The sequence below is a fragment of the Somniosus microcephalus genome, chromosome 5, assembly GCF_052327205.1.
Source record: "Somniosus microcephalus isolate GS21.2 chromosome 5, FLI_Smic_1.0, whole genome shotgun sequence".
Taxonomy (NCBI): Eukaryota; Metazoa; Chordata; class Chondrichthyes; order Squaliformes; family Somniosidae; genus Somniosus; species Somniosus microcephalus.
The window spans coordinates 95,717,787-95,739,990 of NC_140991.1; positions in this window are offsets into that span (position 1 = coordinate 95,717,787).

Sequence of the window (22,204 nt, forward strand, 5' to 3'; positions counted from 1 at the left end):
CTTCGTGTCTACGTAGAAAGAGTAGTCAGGTGAAAGGAAATGGAAGGGTGAGCTAGATGGGCCCAATTATCTCTCATCTGCACGTATATTTGTGGCCTTTTTGATATATGTCCTGAAATGCTAATTTATAGTAATATACTTGTATTTTCTTTTTGTGCCTTTCTTTAAACCATGCAACATCAGGACCTTTCAGTCAGATCCTCTAAGCAGTTCTCACAGAGTTGACTCTTTCAGTGATATATTGTGCTTGATGTTTCCTTAGCATATTTAGGGGCCATCCTCCCAAGCCATAAATGGCACTCCATAGCTGCATGAATAAACTTTCCAACATTTATACTGGTTATCTGTTTCAGTAGCTGCTTGGGAAGGTGCAACATGATTTTCTATCTATTTTTCTGGTACATTGATAACTGTATCAGTTCTGTTTCCCGCTCCCTCCCCGAACTGGAAAATTTCATCAACTTTCCTTCCAATTTCCACCCTTCCCTCACCTTCACATGGTCCATCTCCGACTCTTCCCTTCCCTTCCTCGACTTCTCTATCTCCATTTCTGGGGATAGGCTATCGACAAACATTCACTACAAGCCCACTGACTCCCATAGCTACCTGGACTAAACTTCTTCCCACCCCGCTTCCTGTAAGGACACTATTCTATTCTCCCAGTTTCTCTGTCTCCATCGCATCTGTTCTGATGATTCCACCTTCTATACTAGTGCTTCCGATATGTCTTCCCTTTTCCTCAAAACGAGGATTCCTCTCTACCATGGTTGACATGGCCTTCGACTGTGGCCGTCCCATTTCCTGCACTTCTGCTCTCACCCCTTCCCCTCCCTCACCTTCCACCCCAGCAGCTTCCACATTCAACGGATCATCCTCCGCCATTTCCGCCACCTGCAGCGTAATGCCACCAAACACATCTTCCCCTCCCCCCTCCTTTCAGCATTCCAAAGGGACCACTCCCTCCGCGACACCCTGGTCCACTCCTCAATTGCCCCCAACACCCCCTTTCCTTCCCATGGCACCTTCCTGTGCAAGCGCAGGAGCTGCAACACCTGCCCATTTTATCTCCTCCCTTCCCACCATCCAGGGTCCCAAACACTCCATCAAGGTGAAATAGTGAATTACTTGTACTTCTTGCAATTTAGTATACTATATTCTCTGCTTACAAAGCAGTCTCCTCTACACTGGGGAGATCAAACACAGAGTGGGTGACCACTTTGCAGAACACTTCCTTTCAGTCCGTAATTGTGACACCGAGCTTCATTTTAATTTTTACCCCACTTCCACTCTGACTTCTCTTTCCTTGGCCTCCAATGAAGCTCAATGGAAGCTCGAGGAATGGCACCTCATCTTTCGATTTGGCACTTTACAGGCTTCCTGACTCAAAATTTAGTTCAATAATTTCAGATCATAACCACTGCCCCCATTTTTTCGAACAGCAGCTATTGGTAATGATTCTGCTGTTCCCATTTACACCTCCTCTAGACCCATCTTTTATTTCTTTCCTTGTCCCATTATTACCCCTTTTCCTTACACTAACATCCCTTTTGTCATTTAATCTCTCCTGCCTTCCACCCTATCACAGACCTTCCCTTTTGTTCTTTCCTCTCCTCCCCCCTTCCCTGCCTCTGTACTTGCTTAAAATCCATTACATCTCGAACTTTTTCCAGTTCTGACGAAAGATCATTGACCTGACACGTTAACTTTGTTTTTCGCTCCACAGATGCTGCCTGACCTGCTGAACGTTTCCAGCATTTTCTGTTTTTATTTCAGATTTCCAGCATCCGCAGTATTTTGTTTTTGTATTATGGCTTTCTATTTATTGTTACCACTAAGAAAGTTGCATTCTCAGAAAGTGCACATTTCAAAATTGCATGTTCCTGCAATTCCATTAGTGGGTCAGAAATTAGAATGAGAAATGAGGACTTCTGCCGTTTTTTGAAAAAAAGAGAAAAATCTAGTTCACTGACACAATTTAGGTTGAAGCATGTCATTGCCTCACAAAGACACAGTGCTGTTCTGGCTTGATGAGAACACGGCTACTTAAAAATAAGTAGCTTATATTTTTAGCATTGCTTTCAAAAAAAAACCTTTAAAACTGTCAACAAAGATTTTAGCCCCTGAACATCGTAAAGTGAAGTGAAATAACATGAAAATGAGAAAAAAAGACGGAAATTAGATATTTAATTTCAACAACTGCTACTGTTACAGAAAGAAATGAACAAGGAATGTTTAATTTAAAAAATACTTATCCAGGTACTGAAGATGTAAAACTGACAGATCTGCATAATTGTTGTGGGCTGTGAATCATTCATATGATCATTAGTTATGGTTAATAATTTTTTCATATATGCTCTTTTATTTTGCGCCCTGTAATCCTGTTCCTAATGTAATACTTTTCTACAATAAAGAAACACTGAGGATGAATTTTATTCGTTTTAATGAGCTCTTCTCTCAGTAAGGAATATGTGACTTCCACGCAAAAGCTGCCATGTATACCTCAATACAAGTCTAAAAGGATATCTCCCTTTGGGGTTAAAGGTCTGTGTGCATGGCCGGGGGGCACCTTACATCAGGTCATACCCTAACGACTGGTTTCTCCCCTACCAGAGCAATTTTTCAAAAAATAACCGAAACAGCAGCAGTAACTTGCATTTGTACAAGGCCTTTCACGCATCTAATCTTCAAACATCCATGCCCATTGATGCTAAAGACGAATAATTGACCAACTTTCCAAAATATGGGCAGTAGTCTCCATCAGGAGCTTTTAGGATTAGGCCCAAGGGTATCTGCATGTAAGGACAGAACAACAACAACTATTGGCATTTATATAGCACCTTTAATGTAGAAAAAGCAGCCCAAGGTTAGCTCCCGAAAGCCATGCTGGCCAAGAAGATCAATGAAAGAGGAGAATGGGGCAGCTGGTGTTGCTATTCATAAAGAAGCAGTGATGGGTCCTCCCAAGAATGCCAAGACAGGCACAGAGGCTGGCTGTTAGGGGATGCAAGCCTGGGATGGCAGCAGGAGATTAGGAAGGCAGAGGAATAGTGATGGTGGGGGTGGTTGGGGGGGGCCCAAAGTTTTTGAGAGAGAAGAAATGAAAGGTGACATGGCTGGATGATAGAAATGGGAGGAGAGAGTAGAGAAGGGACTGAGACAGGCCAGGAGCAAAAAAATGCAGATAGAAGTAATTGGCTTGGGTCTCCAACTGCGCATGCGAATGGACACAAAAGGATTTGGATTACATAGGCATGACAAAGATCAGGCGAAATATATTGCAGTAATAAATAGAGGACATGGAGAAGATGCAAAATCTAAGGCCCCCATGGTGGGATTAAGTCGACTTGTAGACAATATGGAGTCAGCTTGGGGTGTCCACATCCCAATATATAGGGTTGGGAACTAAATGTGGAGAGGGAGTGACCCAGGAGCTGTTTAATGGGCAGAGTATCATATGAGGTGCTGGTGGAAGCAGAGGGCTGAGAACAAGCAGGGAGTTTACCGTGAGCCAGCAGAGGTTGATCTTGGGTGTCCAGCAGAGGACTGCAGTGGCCTCAGATATCAGCGGTGCATGTCAATAGATCAGCGGAGGAGTAAGGGGCAGTGGGAGTGAAACTCAAGAACCAAGAGCAGTGAAGACCAGGGAGCCAGGGGAGGGTGATGGGCAAATCCCGTGCAGATGAGGGAGCTGGTCCAAGGAACAGCCGTAGAGCAGTTAGGAGCAGAGAGGTTTGGGGGCAGCAGCAATAGCTGGAGGAGCTGGTCCAACCCAGTCCAGAAAAGGGTGATAGAGGAGTTCTGAAGGGCGAGTGGAGCAGAGCAGAGTCAGCAGCCATGAGTAGCAAGCGAATAGCAACAAAGCAGCAGCACGAGAGCAGAATCCAGTGCAAAGTTTCAGCAGAGGAGCAGATACTAAGCTGATAGGATTTCCCTGGTTGTAGTGAGAACAAACCATGTGAAATCATTAAAGGTTGACACATTTTGTGGATCAAAGCTTTGGAATATTGACCCTTGTCTTAAATAATAGTCATGGATTTTTTCAGGTTTTTTTGATAGAATTTGGGGGTTCACCTTATACTAGGGTCAGCTTATATAGTCTATATGGGGATAAATTTTCACCTTTAGCATTCCTGGCACAGAGCTTCACACACTGTGAATACATAGAGATAAAAGGTCATTTTATAATTCCGTGCTGCCAGCGGGGAGCCTCACCAACTGACAGCATGGATCAGAAATTCGGAGGGGCAGGATTTTACAACAAAAAGATTGGCAAATCCTGCACAACGCTTGTCCAAATTTCTTATGCACTCCTGGCAAGCAAGGCTTCTCACCAGCAGTGTAAAGTTGGAAAATTTCCCTCTAAAACTTATTCCATGGTGCGATTTCTGGTTGGTGGAATGTAGAATTTAATAAGAAGAAACTCTTAGCAACAAAGCAGATCAAACAAGACAGTGTTAGAAGAATGAGAAATTCGCAATCGTAAGACATGAATCAATCTTGGTGAATGTAAAGTTAATTCTGCAGTAATCTAGTAATAATGGCATAAGCAGGTGAAAAGAATTTTTGATGCCCTGGTATTCACGTTCTGATATAAACTAAGCAGCAGATCTTTGCATCAGAAAGCACATTATATGTTGTTCATTTTAATACAGTAATTAAAAAATAATTTCTTTAGGTGTGTTAATGAAGTAATCTTATTTCAATCAGTTGCTGTTCTTTCTATAATTCAGATTTTTTAATATAAATTGGCTATTTTTTATCATTAAAATCTGCAATACTAATCCATGCATAAAAATACATTTGATTTGCTAAATTCCTGCACCAGCTAAAGGCACGACCACTTATCAGCAACTCCTGCTACATAACCTAGAAAAACGTATCGACAAAGTAGTCTTATGACCTTGCCAAAGTCTAATTAAGAAAGAGCTGTAGATTTCTAATAAAAATGCAATCAAAATAAGCAATGGCAATAATAAAAAATTGTTTATTCATGATCTTTATCTCCAAGACAGCCTCAAGCAAGTGACCATTTAAGTAAAATTAAAATCTTGAGTCTGCATCTTATACACTGGAAATTCATCAGGTGATTAAAACAGGAAAGTCAAAAGCTGAGAAATTGAGCCCACCACTCCAAGTGTAAACAACACTAAATGCTGCACTCCCACTTTTTCAACTTGATGTGCTGCTTGCTAGCAGTTGACTTCTATTTTATTTCTCACTAGCATATCTAGGCAGGCGATACTTATCAAGCTTAATAACTCTTCACAGGACAGAGGCAGGATGGCTTGCTCAAGAAACACTGGGGGTTATAATTATGAAAAAAAATGGTCCGACCCAAAAAATCCCTGTATATAAGTTTGAACCCTCAAAGGACCTTCTTATAACAGCAAAAAAAGCAACAAGGGTATACAGTCAAGCTCACAACGGGGAAGCATGTCCAACTATCTTGCAAGGAAAGCTATTCTTTTGCTGCAAAAATGCTTACATTCCAAGAGTGGCTTGGGGGTTTCACCCCTGGATTCTCATAGGGATTTGCCCCTGGACCCCACTGGGCCCTCGGACGGGCACCCAAACTCTAGTAAGTTTTGGAGAGGCTATCTCACCGATTTCAAAACTTGTAGGTTGACATCTCAGATTTTATTCCATTCCGAAGAGTAGTGATGATTCAACTAAATAGAAAGACCTGAACCCTTTACCAAGGATCTACAATTAACAGCTGCTCTGTTTTATGCTTTTTGGCACAATGGCGCCCTATGTTCCCGCTGAATTTTTTTTGTGCACGGTACCTTTAAAGTTGCTGGAGCGGCCGCGCACACTTGGTATCATAGAGGGAACAGCTTGTGAGCGGCCTGCGCGGATCTTCCCAATTGCTGCACGGCCGCGCACGCCTGGTATCATACAGGGAACAGCTTGTGATCGGCCTGCGCGGTATCTTCCCGATTGCTGCACGGTCACACACACCTGGTATCAAATGTAAGAAGTCACACAACACCAGGTTATAGTCCAACAGTTTTATTTGAAATCACAAGCTTTCGGAGTGCTGCTCCTTCGTCAGGTGAAGTGGAGAGAAGCATAAAGACACAGCTTATATAGCTTATAATATACACAGCTTATATAGGTACCACACCACACCTGGTATCGTACAGGCAACAGCTTGTGAGCGGCCTGCATGGTATCTTCCCAATTGCTGCACGGTCACGCACGCCTGGTATCGTACAGGGAACAGCTTGTGAGCGGCCTGCGCGGATCTTCTGATTGCTGCACGGCCGCGCACGCCTGGTATTGTACAGGGAACAGCTTGTGAGCGGCCGGCGCAGTATCTTCCCGATTGCTGCACGGTCACACACACCTGGTATCGTACAGGGAACAGCTTGTGAGCGGCCTGCATGGTATCTTCCCGATTGCTGCACAGTCACGCACGCCTGGTATCGTACAGGGAACAGCTTGTGAGCGGCCTGCATGGTATCTTCCCGATTGCTGCACAGTCACGCGCGCCTGGTATCGTACAGGGAACAGCTTGTGAGCGGCCTGCGCGGATCTTCCCGATTGCTGCACGGCCGCGCACACCTGGTATTGTACAGGGAACAGCTTGTGAGCGACCTGCGCAGTATCTTCCCGATTGCTGCACGGTCACACACACCTGGTATCATACAGGGAACAGCTTGTGAGCGGCCTGCACTGTATCTTCCCGATTGCTGCACAGTCACACACGCCTGGTATCGTACAGGGAACAGCTTGTGAGCGGCCTGCGCGGTATCTTCCCGATTGCTGCACGGTCACACACACCTGGTATCGTACAGGGAACAGCTTGTGAGCGGCCTGCGCGGTATCTTCCCGATTGCTGCATGGTCACACATGCCTGGTATCGTACAGGGAACAGCTTGTGAGCGGCCTGCGCGGTATCTTCCCGATTGCTGCACGGTCACACACACCTGGTATCGTACAGGGAACAGCTTGTGAGCGGCCGGCGCGGATCTTCCCGATTGCTGCACGGCCGCGCACACCTGGTATTGTACAGGGAACAGCTTGTGAGCGACCTGCGCGGTATCTCCCCGATTGCTGCACGGTCACACACACCTGGTATCGTACAGGGAACAGCTTTTGAGTGGCCTGCGCGGTATCTTCCCGATTGCTGCACGGCCGTGCACGCCTGGTATTGTACAGGGAACAGCTTGTGAGCGGCCTGCACGGTATCTTCCCGATTGCTGCACGGTCACACACACCTGGTATCGTACAGGGAACAGCTTGTGAGCGGCCTACATGGTATCTTCCCGATTGCTGCACGGTCATGCACACCTGGTATCGTACAGGGAACAGCTTGTGAGCGGCCTGCGTGGATCTTCCCGATTGCTGCACGGCCGCGCACGCCTGGTATTGTACAGGGAACAGCTTGTGAGCGACCTGCGCGGTATCTTCCCGATTGCTGCACGGTCACACACACCTGGTATCGTACAGGGAACAGAATGTGAGTGGCCGGCGTGGTATCTTCCCGATTGCTGCACAGCCGCGCACACCTGGTATCGTACAGGGAACAGAATGTGAGCGGCCGGCGTGGTATCTTCCCGATTGCTGCACAGCCGCGCACACCTGGTATCGTAGAGGGAACAGAATGTGAGCGGCCTGCGCGGTACCTTCCCGATTGCTGCATGGCCGCGCACACCTGGTATCGTACAGGGAACAGAATGTGAGCAGCCGGCGTGGTATCTTCCCGATTGCTGCACGGTCACACACGCCTGGTATCATACAGGGAACAGAATGTGAGTGGCCTGCGCGGTATCTTCCCGATTGCTGCACAGCCACGCACACACGCAGCTTAGAGGGAACGTTGATGGTGGGTTTTACATGACAATTCCTGAGCCCTTTTCGGGGAGCCAGTTCATTACTATCCATATATATGAAGATTTGTGGGTTGGCACTAGAAAAATAGGACTCTGAAAGCTGCTAGATCATTGTAAAAACCCAACTGGTTTACTGATGTGCTTCAGGGAAGGGAACCTGTGACTCCTACCTGATCTGATATTCATGTGACTCTAGTCCCACACTATGCTGTTGATTATTAATGCCCTCGGATGCCTTGTATAAATAATTGCTCAAGACCCACCACAATCTTCTCAGGGCAACTAGGGATGCGTATAACAAGTGAGCCAAAATAGAGTAAAGGTTTTCTATTCAATCCCTGGACATGCTACAAATTACCAAGATACTGTGTGGAGTTTGCACATTCTCCCCGTGTTTGCGTGGGTTTTCTCCGGGTGCTCCGGTTTCCTCCCACAGTCCAAAGATGTGCAGGTTAGGATGATTGGCTATGATAAATTGACCCTTAGTGTTAGGGGGATTAAATACGTGGGGTTACGGGGATCGGGTGGGATATGTGTCGGTGCAGGCTCGATGGGCCGAAATGGCCTCTATCTGCACTGTGGGGTTTCTGTGATTCTGTGATTCTGTGATTCTGTACAGGTAAAGGCTTAATCTGAATCATTGGGAGCAAGTGCTCCCCTACAGGATTGGTCTGAAAGGCTGGACCTGAGAAAAATATCCATTAAAAACACAAAAATGTAAGAGGCAAAGGATTACAACTGGGTCAAAGGTGAGAAACCCGATTGCAAATGTCCTTGATGAGGACCTGGGTGTAAACCTTTAATGCCATTGTCTAGCACCAGGACCTTGAAAGGTTCAGTTTGAGATTTGGATTGAAGAGGGGATGGAAACTTGTGTGCTCAGTGCATTTAAGATCATCAGTCACGAGTATGGGCTTTATGCGCATTCAACTGGTCATTCATCCTCGACCTGTCTCAGAGATCACTGCATCACTAATGTATAAGAATCCCTCGCAATAAGTCTGCCCTGTGTTAGCTGGCTGGACTTCTTTTGGTGGTAAGAAAAACCCAAGCTTCCTTCCTGAACTTAATTAATTATGTAGCCTCAGGACGGGGTCCAGAGTGACACAACAATTGATCATGTAGTTGTGAAAAGCTCGATCAAGATGCTGGCCTCAAGACAAATGGTGACTGTCAAGTTAGAGTGCCTGATGGTCTCTGTGCTACAAGTGATCGAGCCAAAGCATTCAACCACAAGAAGGATATTGGCGACCACAAAGCCTGGGGCTAGGTCTGTGTGAGTACTGATAGGGTATACCCAACACCAAACGACAGCGCCAATCATTTCCTTGCCTCGACAGCTGAAGACATAAACAAGCTGAGGCCAGTGCCTGCTGGCTGCTCATCCTCCATTAGTAACTGCAAAGGAAAAGAGAGCAGTTAGATGGAAGCAGAGGTCCTTTAAGTGGCACTTGAAGCTTTTTCAGAGTAATCATGAACTGCTGCAAAGGTAGATTATGGCCCAGAATTTCCTCATAAAACAATGTAAAGGCTCAGATTTTCCGAGGAGATTCGCATGTAAGTGACTTATGCTGGTTTATGCCAGAGTCTCACTATGCGTGAATTTCCTTGATCATTTGTGCCGCTCCAGTTACAGCAACGGAAAGCCCACGTAGCTCCTTGACATAGCTCCACCCCTCCCGGAGAGCCCGAGTTTCCTCCATTTACTTCCGTTCGGAAATATACGCCATAAATTTACGCCCAATTTTAGGCACAGCAGGGCCTGAGGTCACTGGGGTAGATCTTGACTTTGTGCGATAGTGTATGATGGGTTTTGTATTAATGCACCTGTCCACCTCTTCTTTTTCAGTATTGAAGAAGTCGTGTCCACGCCCGTAACATTGGCCCAGTAATTCAGGTCCCAACGCGTGAGTAAGCACCGTGTACTCACGCGTGGGCCCGATGGAAGTGCTGGTTTTTAGCATGCACAGCGCATGCGCGGAAAACCGGCATTTCCTTTCCTCTGAACCAAGGGGGAGTCTGCACGTGTGCGCTGAAATTCCTTTTTTTTTACAGGGTTGCCCGTGCGATAAGGCCTCCAGTTTTTACGCGAGAAAAAAGCAGACGTAAGTACTTAGTTTTAAAAGGTAAGTGGTCTATCAATTAAAGTTAGAAATTTTTTTCCACAGGTTTATTATTTTTAAAGACTTTACAGTAAGGTAAGTGTATTTTTAGACCCAATTTGTTAAAAAATTATTTTTTTCAAAAATTTGAATAATTGTTTAAATTATTTTTTTTACAGTTATTAATAGTTCATTTCATTAGTGGGATGTTTTGTTAACGTTTATTTGAAGTTTAAGTACTGTTTTGGGCGCCCGGAGTTTTCATAAGTTTGACAGTTCTTACTATCAAACTCATGAATGAACTTTTGCAACCAGAACTTGGTTGCCCAGTGCTCACGTGATCCCAGCGGCTCATCGAACTAACTACGCCGCTGGATCACGTAAGCACAGCGCGCCGGGAGCTGAACCGGGCCACTGACAGGAAATCCACGCAGGGCCAGGCTTCAACTGTCGACGCGCTATGTAAGTGTAGGTCGGGGGCTTGCACCCGCAGGAAGCCCCCGACACCAATTTCTGGGCCACTATCTCGGCTCTTATGTCCACAGATGCTGATTGGCCTGCTAAGTGTGTCTGGCATTTTCTATTTTGTGATTTATTTCCCTTCAAAATGGGAGCAAAGCTCTGAGCTGCAGTAACAACAGAAACTTCTTTTCCACTTTCTGACGGGTTTGCTCACCAGTTTATTCATATCTATGGGTTCGAATTTCCAAGCCCCGTGGAGGCGGGTTTGGAGGCAGGAGTGGTGGGAACATTGCAGAATCAGGGGGCACGAGCCCATCCCACCACCAACCCACCTCCATGCCAATGTCCCAGGAGGTGGGTATCCGACCTCTGCTGGGAGCCACCTCCCCAAGGCGGGAAGGGGATTAATGCCAATTAACTGCCTGTTAACAGATAGTTTTTTGTCTAATCCCTATTTTTAGCCCTGAAGTGTGGGCTTCCCGACGGCTCCGAACCACGCCAAGTTAGCGAGGCGGACCGCCAGTCTGCAGGGGATGGAGGGGTCGAGATGTCCGTTGTGCAGGTGAGTGATGGGTGCATGTGTGCAGAGGTAAGTGTGTGAGGTGTGTGTAAAGTGCTTTAATAAGTTTTACTTACCTTTACTTTCTTCTGCAGGCTTCATTGCTTCAGGTCTCGGGAGTCCCTCATCTCACCGGCACAGAAAGCAGAATGGCTGCTGAAATGTCAAAATCTGCAGCATTCTGCTTTCTGGTCTGGAGAGATCTCTAACTGAGTCTGAGTGTGATGAAATATTCCATTCATCACTGCCTGTGACTGTGGTCGGTTTCAGTTTCATTTCCCTTCCCCCAGTTCCGTTTCCTCACCATTGTATTGTATATTGGAATGTGTTGTGTGTAGGGCTCCGCCCATACCTGGCCCCTATGTAAGCAAGCTCAGTCTGGCCTCATATCCAGTACTGCAGCCCTCCGGATGGAAGATACCTCTCTCCACTACGTGTTACCTTCTAAGTTAATAAAAGCCTTGTTTTGTTTCGCTAACATCGAGTCTCGGAATTATTGAGGCACATCAATTTTATTAACTTATTTTTCAACACAATGGATCAACTCCTGAAACCCGAACATTTGGATTTGGATCAGCATGCTCCGGACGCATCAGCACGCTTCGGACACTAGTTTATGTGTATGGAATTCTTCCTGGACAATTCCGCAGCCGTCAAAGACGCTACGGACGCTGCGAGTATGAAACTCGGAATTCTGCGGAATTGGGTAAGCCACCGGGTTCACCCCCTCATCCAAGACGCCGACAGGTACCTGGCCGCCTGCGACATCTTAAAGGCGCATTACCAGCAGCCTACGAATGAGGTGTATGCTAGGCATCTGCTCGCTACTCGCGCACAGCGACCTGGGGAATCGGTGGAGGAGTTCCTAGGCACCCTGAAAATGCTTGGCAAAGACTGCAAGTGCCGAGATGTAAAAGCCGCAGTGTACACTGACGAGCTTGTTCGCGATGCCTTTATCACAGGCCTCAGCTCCACTTACATCCGGCAAAGACTGCTGGAAAAAACGGGATTGGACCTGAAACAGGCTGCGGACACCGCGCGATCCCTGGATGTGGCCCAGAGAAACTCGGACGCCTACTCTTCAGCCCGCGCCGTCCACGCCGCCACATGTGCACCAAGGGCGCCGCCATCTTGGAAGGCATCTTCCCCGCCCGGCAGCCCGACACCGTCGGGGCCCCGCTCTCCCCCCAGAAGCCCTACGACAGCCGCGACGCGTCGGGGACCCAACTGCTACTTCTGCGGGCAGCCAAAGCACACCAGAAACCTGTGCCCGGCGAAAGGCACCACCTGCTTTAAGTGCGGTAAGAAGGGGCACTTCGGGAAGGTGTGCAGAGGGAACCCTGCCGGAAAACCAACTGCCGGAAAACCCGCCACCGCCGCGTGCGCGCCGTGGGAGCGGCCATCTTGGACGCCATCTTGCCCGACCTCGTGGGGTCCGCCATCTTATGAGCAGACAGCGTGGACGCCATCTTGTCTCGATCAGTGCCCTACAGTGGCATCGGTCACAGTGGACCAGACCAGGCCGCACCCGCTATCCAAATCAATGGTGGACATCGAGGTAAACGGGTGCAGGGTTAAATGTTTAATTGACAGTGGAAGCACGGAGAGTTTTATCCACCCTGAACTGGCACAACAACTCTCCCTAAAGGTGGTCCCTACTCAGGGTACAATCTCTATGGCTGATAAAACCCAGACATCGACCATTCTGGGTTACTGCACGGTACAATTGTCCGTTAACGGAACTGTATATGATAATTTTAAAGTATTAATCATGAAGAATCTATGTGCGAGCGTGATCTTGGGCCTGGATTTCCAGTGCAACCACCAAAGCATCACGCTCAAGTACGGTGGGTCCCAGCCGCCCCTCACAGTGTGCGGTCTGGCTACCCTGAAGGTAAAGCCGCCTTCGCTATTCGCGAACCTTACCCCTAACTGCCGGCCAATAGCGACCAAAAGCAGGAGGTACAGCTGGGAGGACAGGCGGTTTATCGCGACCGAGGTAGACAGGCTCCTGAAAGAGCGCATTATTGAACGCAGCAATAGCCCGTGGCGCGCCCAAGTGGTGGTGGTAAGGGGTAGCGAGAAGAAACGGATGGTGATCGACTACAGCCAAACGATCAACAGGTACACCCAACTAGACGCCTACCCGCTACCCCGCATATCAGAAATGGTGAACCAAATCGCCCAATACCGGGTGTTCTCCACCATCGACCTTAAGTCAGCGTACCACCAGCTCCCTATCAGACCAGAGGACCGCCCGTACACCGCCTTCGAGGCGAACGGACGCCTCTACCAATTCCTCAGAGTCCCCTTTGGGGTGACGAATGGGGTCTCGGTCTTCCAGAGGGAGATGGACCGCATGGTCGATGACCACCACTTGCAGGCAACCTTCCCCTACCTCGACAACGTCACCATCTGCGGTCACAACCAGCAGGATCACGACTCGAACCTCGAGAGGTTCCTGGAAACCGCACAAAAACTCAACCTCACCTACAACGAGGACAAGTGCGTTTTCAACACCACGCGCCTCTGCATACTAGGCAGCGTGGTGGAGAATGGGGAAATCGGACCAGACCCCGACCGATTGCGCCCCCTACGGGAGCTGCCCCTGCCCAACACTCCCAAAGCCCTGAAAAGGTGCCTGGGGCTATTTTCTTATTATTCCCAATGGGTCCCCAACTACTCCGACAAAGCCCGCCCCCTCTTGAAAGCATCCTCTTTTCCGCTCTCTGCTGAGGCCCACGCCGCCTTCAAAAGCATTAAGCAGGATATTGAGTGGGCCACGCTACAGGCAGTGGACGAGAACACTCCATTTCAAGTGGAAAGTGATGCGTCTGACTTCGCCCTGGCGGCCACCCTCAACCAGGCGGGGCGGCCCGTAGCTTTCTTCTCGAGGACCCTCCAAGGGCCCGAGATCAGACACTCCTCCGTGGAAAAGGAGGCCCAAGCCACCGTGGAGGCAGTGCGCCACTGGTGCCACTACCTAGCCGGCAAACGCTTCACCCTACTTACCGACCAGCGGTCGGTAGCGTTTATGTTCAATAATAAACAGAGGGGGAAGATTAAAAATGATAAGATTCTTAGGTGGCGGATCGAGCTCTCCACCTTTGAGTATGACATCATTTACCGGCCAGGGGCCCTTAACGAATCCCCTGACGCCCTCTCACGAGGGATGTGTGCCAGCGCCACCGGGGATCGGCTACAGACCCTCCACAACGACCTCTGCCACCCAGGGGTCACGCGGCTGTTCCACTTCATAAAGTCCCGTAACTTACCCTACTCGATTGAGGAAGTTCAGTCTCTGACCAGGAACTGCCGCACTTGCGCTAAGTGCAAGCCTCGGTTCTACCGCCCAGATAGAGCCCACTTAATCAAAGCTACACGGCCCTTTGAGCGGCTCAGCTTAGATTTCAAGGGCCCCCTCCCGTCCGTCGACCGCAATGTTTACTTCCTGAACATTGTGGACGAATACTCCCAGTTCCCATTCGCCTTCCCCTGCCCAGACATGACCAGCGCCACGGTCATTAAATGCCTCAACAGCCTGTTCTGCCTGTTCGGTATGCCGAGCTACATCCATACGGATAGGGGGGCGTCCTTCATGAGTGAAGAGCTACGCCAGTACATGCTGTCCAAGGGGATCGCCACGAGCCGTACCACCAGCTACAACCCCCGGGGTAACGGCCAAGTGGAGCGAGAGAACGGGACAGTATGGAAAGCAGTCACTCTAGCTCTAAGGACCAAGGGCCTCCCTATCTCCCGCCAGCAGGAAGTCCTCTCGGATGTGCTCCATTCGATACGGTCGCTATTGTGTACTGCCACTAATGCCACGCCTCATGAACGAATGTTTGTCTTTCCCCGGAAATCCACCTCAGGCGTATCCATGCCGTCATGGCTCTCCACCCCAGGTCCGGTATTCGTGCGAAGGCATGTGAGGGGCCACAAGACGGACCCTCTCGTGGAGCCAGTGTACCTACTCCACGCCAACCCCCAATACGCATATGTCCGGCACGCCGACGGAAGGGAGGACACCGTGTCCATAAAAGACGTCGCCCCAGCCGGTAACGACAACAACCACGGCAATAGCAGCGACAACGATCGCAGCAACTCTTACCCACCCACTACTCTTTCATCGCCCCCGGAAGAACATCGACCAACGGCACCCCCACCAACTACCCCTTCAACAACCCTGGCGGCACCCCCGGCAGAGACCCAGGGGGCTACCGGGGACACCCAGCCGACACCCGCGGCACCGCAACAGCCACGTCGGTCGCAGAGGACTATCAAACCCCCGAACAGACTAAATCTATAGAAGGGGTGAATGTGATGAAATATTCCATTCATCACTGCCTGTGACTGTGGTCGGTTTCAGTTTCATTTCCCTTCCCCCAGTTCCGTTTCCTCACCATTGTATTGTATATTGGAATGTGTTGTGTGTAGGGCTCCGCCCATACCTGGCCCCTATGTAAGCAAGCTCAGTCTGGCCTCATATCCAGTACTGCAGCCCTCCGGATGGATGATACCTCTCTCCACTACGTGTTACCTTCTAAGTTAATAAAAGCCTTGTTTTGTTTCGCTAACATCGAGTCTCGGAATTATTGAGGCACATCACTGAGTAGAAGGACTCAAGTTAGAAGACAGATTGTCAGTGTTTGACAGCTTCACAGAGCTGTCAAACGCTGATTTTTCATCTGTCAAAAGCTCTTGACAGATGAACTTTCAATCACTGACGTCACCAGTAACCAGGTGTCCCTTAATTGGCCTGCTGAGCCCGCTGGGCGGGCTTAACAAGGTCAATCAAGGGAAAATAGTGCGGGTTGGCCACAAGTCAATGGAGGCGGGACTACAACCCAAAAAGTGGGAGTCCCGCCTCCATCACGTCCCCATTGACAAAATCCAGCCCCATGGTCTCTGTTAAACATATCCCAGAGAGTGAAACAGAATACTAAAATGTTTGAGTCACTTACAAAACACAATGCAAATTTCAATAAATGGACAAGGTAAATGTTATGACTTAGTGCTCAAGTGACTGAGACACAATTTGGACATTCCCTGCACGATCTTCTATTCATAATAGGAGTGATAAATCGTCAAGCCTATCCTATAACCACTGACAATGAGGAGTAACAAATGTAACAAGTCATGGTAGATTTTCATGTGGAAACAGAAGGAGCCTAAACTCTTACAAGCTGACTGAGAGATGACGTTAAGGGAGGACGTAGGGTTGTATTACTGTAAAATGTACAAAAATTACTTTATAAAAAGCAGCTATTTATACCAGCATGAGCAGGTGTTGTTCTTTGCTGATGTCATTATATCCTGGCCAAGCTCAGGATGATGGGCTGTGGTTTGTTGTACTTCCTGCTTGTTTTTGGTTCATACTTTCACTAATAATTGTTGCACTGTGCTAATAAAAGGATCAAAGGTAACCCATTTGATAAAATAATAAAGGCCCTGTCAATCTTTACCACGCAAAGGCCAAGAATGGATTGGGGTCTTTAATGAGAGATTTCTGATGATAAGTAATCAGGGATCTGTACAGAGGCCAGTTTTCTCGATCATGATTGACAGCTGCTGATGTGTGCACTAGAGGTCCTGTGTTTGAAGTGCTATGAATAAATGTGTGAGGCCTGTGTTTGATTTGGCACAGCGGGACATAAATGGCTCATGTTATCCTGTGAATCTAAAGTACTATCCTTAACTGTCCCATGTATATAAAGCAGCCGCATCTGTATACCTTTCATTATCAGCAACATTTTACTAAGCTACACCCTGGTTTGGATTTTCCTTTGATTTAACACTCGTCTTTGTGTAGTTTGGGGCACTAAACTCAATAAAATGAGGCAGTAAGGCCTACCACTGGTAAAAAGTTTCACTCAAATTGTCCTAAAATAAAATTCCATTGCCTTTTAACAACCACCTGGAGTCTGCCTCACCATATTTAAATAGAGCTAAGTGGGTGTGACCACCCTTCCTACTTCATTTTCTAATGCGATTGTAATTAATACTGTCACTATACCTGTGGCACAATGAGCAGCACAGCAGTATCCCTGAGGCACATACTGTCTTGGGAGGCCATTTTGTTTGCTGCAGCTAAAGGTTGCAGTTACTTTCTCTGCATTTGATTTTAGCTGTTTGATGATCCGAAGGTTCTATCTAGGTTTAGCTCTGCAGAAAGTGCAATTTTAGACTGGGACATGGGTTTCCCATTGAGAATCTTTCTACTGCTATGTTTCAAAGTGGAGGAGAATGAGCATAGAGAAGAGGATAGATTGGAGGCTCTTAGAGTGGGGCATCGTAGATAGCATATGTTCCCTAGATGTAGATGCCCACTGATTAGAGTTTACAGACCATAGTTCTTACCTAGGTTTCTCTACACATCAACGTCTTAGAAGGCTACACTTCTCCCAGCGGCATTTGGGGAAATGTGTCAACTGCTGGCTGAAGACCTGCAGCCTCCATCCACAAGGAGAATAGCATTGTCTGTAATGGTCAAATTCACCACTACTGTGAATTCCTTTGTATGTGGATCCTTCCAGGCAGCATCGGGGCACTTTTGCCAAATGAGTCAGGCAGCCACCCATCATTGTATCAGAGGGTGACAACAGATATAATAAAGACCATGCAACTCAGAATTTGTAAAAATGAAGACTATAAACATAAGAATATAAGAACATAAGAAATAGGAGCAGGAGTAGGCCATTCGGCCCTTCGAGCCTGCTCCACCATTCAATGAGATCATGGCTGATCTTCTGCCTCAACTCCATTCACTGGCCCTATCACCATATCCCTTGATGCCTTTACTAGTCAGAAATCTATCGACTTCTGTTTTGAATATACCCAATGACTGAGCCTCCACAGCCCTCTGGGGTAGAGAATTCCAAAGATTCACCACCCTCTGTGTAAAGAAATGTCTTCTCATCTCAGTCCTGAATGGCCTCCCCTTTATCCTGAGGCTGTGGCCCCTGGTTCTAGACTCCCCAGCCAAGGGAAACATTCTCCCAGCATCCATCCTATCAAGCCCTGTAATAATTTTGTAAGCTTCAATGAGATCCCCTCTCATTCTTCTGAATTCAAGAGAATACAGGCCTAGGTTACTCAATCTCTTCTCATACGACAGTCCCGCCACCCCAGGGATCAACCTGAAGTATCTTCTTATCTACATTTCTACCATTGTCTAAGACCAAAAAGTTTCAAGCATACATATAGAACTGAACTCTGAAGTCATTGTGGTCAAGCCACGTACTAAAGGGTGCCCAAAAAATTCCTTCTTCCTTTCTGCAACTACTTCTTAACATGGTGTCTAATCTATGTGCCAAATAATAGCTTAGTCTACTACTTTTAAGAGGTGGTCCCTGAATAAGTTGTGTTTGAGTGGTAGGTGTGTGCAATGGTATCCCTGGAGCCTTAGAAACCTGCCTCAATGAAGCAGCTGTCCCAGAGGTATCGCCTTCCGGCAGCCTTTTTAAAAATTCATTCCTGGGATGTGGGCATCGCTGGCAAGGCCAGCATTTATTGCCCATCCCTAACTGCTCTTGAGAAGGTGGTGGTGAGCCACCTTCTTGAACCACTGCAGTCCATGTGATGAAGGTACTCCCACAGTGCTGTTAGGGAGGGAGTTCCAGGATTTCAACCCAGCGACAATGGTGTGTGACTTGGAAGGGAATTTGGAGATGTTCCCATGTGTCTGCTGCCCTTGTCCTTCTAGGTGGAAGAGGTCATGGGTTTGGGAGGTGCTGCTGAAGAAGCCTTGGCGAGTTGCTGCAGTGCATCTTGTAGATGGTACACACTGCAGCCACGGTACGCCAGTGGTGGAAGGAGTGAATGTTTAAGGTGGTGGATGGGGTGCCAATCAAGCAGGCTGCTTTGTCCTGGATGGTGTTGCACTTCTTCAGTGTTGTTGGAGCTGCACTCATCCAGGCAAGTGGAGAGTATTCTATCACACTCCTTACTTGTGCCTTGTAGATGGTGGAAAGTCTTTGGGGAGTCAGGAGGTGAGACACTCGCCACAGGATACCCAGCCTCTGACCTGCTCTTGTTGCCACAGTATTTATCTTGCAGTGTGAAGGGCTGCTGGGCCCATGCCTGAAACTCCCTCATGTGCAGGCATTGGAGGGTGCCGTAATGAAGCAGGCTCTGTGCCACTCTCTGAAGAGACAGTGATATGTGGGACCACTCCTTGCATCTCACTGGTGCTGAGCACAGGCTGTTACTGGTCAGTGTCATTACAGTATGAATAGTACCAATTAGGCAATGGAAAAGCAGTGCAAGTGTAGTGTTGAGGCTGACCCTCAAGACATCTATTGGCGCAGTGATAACTGCTGCTCTGGAACTCATAAAACTGCTTCGGAGCTTCTCCTGGTAGATGGAGGCTTACTGCTGATTCATTTCTCACAACCACTGCAATAAAACCGAACAATCGCCAAGAAGTGAATTCAACCTTCCTTTAAGAGCTTTTGTCAGTTGTGGCTCAGTTGGTAGCAGAAGGTCAGAAGGTTGTGAGTCCCACTCCAGAGACTTGAGCACACAATCCAGGCTGACACTCCAGTGCAGTACTGAGGGAGTGCACTGTCAGAGGTGCCGTCTTTCAGATGAGACGTTAAACCAAGGTAATCTGGGAGGGGGTGGGTGGAAATTTCCATGATAACAGGTATATATTTGTGATGTGAAAAAATTTGCATGGGAGTGGAACTAATTGGATAGCTCTTTCAAAGAGCTGGACAGTGACGATGGGCCGAATGGCCTCCTTCTGTGCTATATCATTCTATGGTTCTATGAAGAGCTGCATTCACGCTTTAAATTTCCCCTGGAGGCTGTGATAAATCCATGTAGTGAGACAAGGAACTCGAAGAGGCGAGGTAGGAGGATTAAGACGAGTACTTTATTGAATGACTGCGAGACAACCAGGCAGGCCTGCTTCCAGGCATTGCACCCTTTGCTGACCTTAGCAGGAAGCTAACCCCTGACCTTAACAGGAAGCAACCCCTGACCTTAGCAGCAGCATTGGCTACAGCACCACCTGATGGATAACCTTAATCATAACATCCCAGATTACTATATCACTCCCCCCTTAAGATTTCAGTATGAATTTCTTAACAAACAACCATTCCTAAGGGTCACATAAGAAGTCTCCATTCACCATGTTCCATACTTGATGAATCTAACAGGTCAGTATCAATCTCTCTGGTGGCTTGCGAGGCCTTTGTGAACGTCTGACAGTACAGTCCCTGCTTGTTTGTGGTGAAGCCACCAGCTGCTACTGAGCAGTGATCAGAGTATCTGACTCTGCAACGATGGTTTCCTCTTGATGAATGGGTTCCTGTGGAATTGTCTCTGTCCCTGGTGGTGGCACCACAGATGCACTTGGATAACTGGGGGCAACCCTGTCCTCAGCCATTGCATCTGGAACCTTCATTTCAATTTCCCCTTGTCTGGTAAGTATCTGATCTACATGTCTGCGTACTACCCTGCCATCACCCAACATGACCTTGTATGATACGGGACCGGTCATTGAGTCTATGAAGCCAGGAATCCACTTGGGTCCATAACTGAAATTCCTGGTAAGGACCGCATCTCCTTCTCCAAAACTTTGGCTCTTTGTTCTTTTGTCATGTTTCTCTTTTTGTTTGTTTTGTCTGTTTTCCATTTTCCTTTTTAGGTCTGGGTGGACAAGGTCAAGAGTGGAGCATAGTCTACGACCTAATAACATCTCAGCAGGAGAGAGTCCTGTGGTGGATTGAGGTGTTATTCTATAGCTGAACAAAACCCGTGACACTTTGGCTGCTAAACTCCCTTCTGTACTTTTTTTCATCATCTCTTTAAATGTTTGTACGGCTCTCTCCGCAAGTCCATTTGAGGATGGATGATATGGGGCTGAGGTCACCTGCACTATGCCATTTTTTCTCAAGAACTCTTTTGTCTCTGTACTCACAAAACAAGTGGCATTGTCACTTACCACGATCTCCGGTAGCCCTTGATTACTGAAGCTCCGATGCAGGCAGTCTATAGTAGTAGTGGCGGAAGCAGAATTTACAGGATAAACATCCATCCATTTGGAATGTGCATCAGTGATTATGAGGAACATCTTCCCCATGAATGGACCCGCATAACCTAAGTGCAATCTTCTCCATGGTTTATCCGGCCACTCCCAGGGGTGGAGAGGAGCCGCTGCTGGTGCCTTCCGGTGTTCCTGACAAGTGCTGCATGTCTTGACTAGATTTTCTATCTCCTCATCTAGCTTTGGCCACCACAAGTAACTCCTAGCCAAGGCTTTCATACGCGAGACCCCAGGATGACACTGATGTAGTTGCTCTAGGATAGACTGTCGTGCTGGCTGTGGAATAATCACTCGTGCTCCCCACAACACGCAACCATCCTGCACACTCAGCTCTGTTTTCCTGACACTGTAGGGTGTGAAGTCAGCCCCTTCCAGATGCTGTGGCCATCCCCTCACCACATATTCTCGAACTCTAGACAGTGCTGGATCTTTACCTGTCCATGTTCTTACTTGCTCTGCAGTCACAAGTGCCGTGTTAGTGTCCTCCAACATCAACACTCTGTCCTCTGGAGCTGCACGGATAGGTGTGCCTGGCAGTGGAAGATGGCTCAAGGCATCTGCGTTCCCATGGTACTTGCCCGCCTTGTAGACGATGACATACTCGTATGCCCTCAACGTCACAGCCCAACTCTGGATCCGGGATGACACCATCTGTGGAACTGCTTTCATTTCATTGAAAAGAGAGATAAGAGGTTTATGATCGGTGCATATGGTGAACTTCCTGCCATATATGTACTTGTGGAACCTCTGTAACCCAAACATTACTGCTAACCCCTCTTTGTCTAACTGGGAATAGTTTTTTTCCGCTGGTGTTAGAGTTCGGGACATAAACCCTATTGGTCTTTCAGTTCCATCTTCCATGCAGTGTGAAAGAACTGCCCCCACCCCGTAAGGTGAAGCATCACAAGAGAGAATGATGTCTTTCTCTGCATTGTAGTGAACCAGCACATCCAACGACAGCATCAGTTTCTTGGACTGTTCAAATGAAACCCCCTGCTCCTCTCCTCACTGCCACTGTGTCTCCTTGCGCAGTAGTTTGTGAAGAGGTGCTAACACAGTTGACAAGTTTGGTTAAAACCTATTATAATAGTTCAGCAGTCCCAGGTAAGCTTTTAACTCAGCCACATTTGTAGGAGCAGGGGCATCCTGCAGTGCTTGTACCTTCTCCTTGAGTGGATGGAGCCCGGTG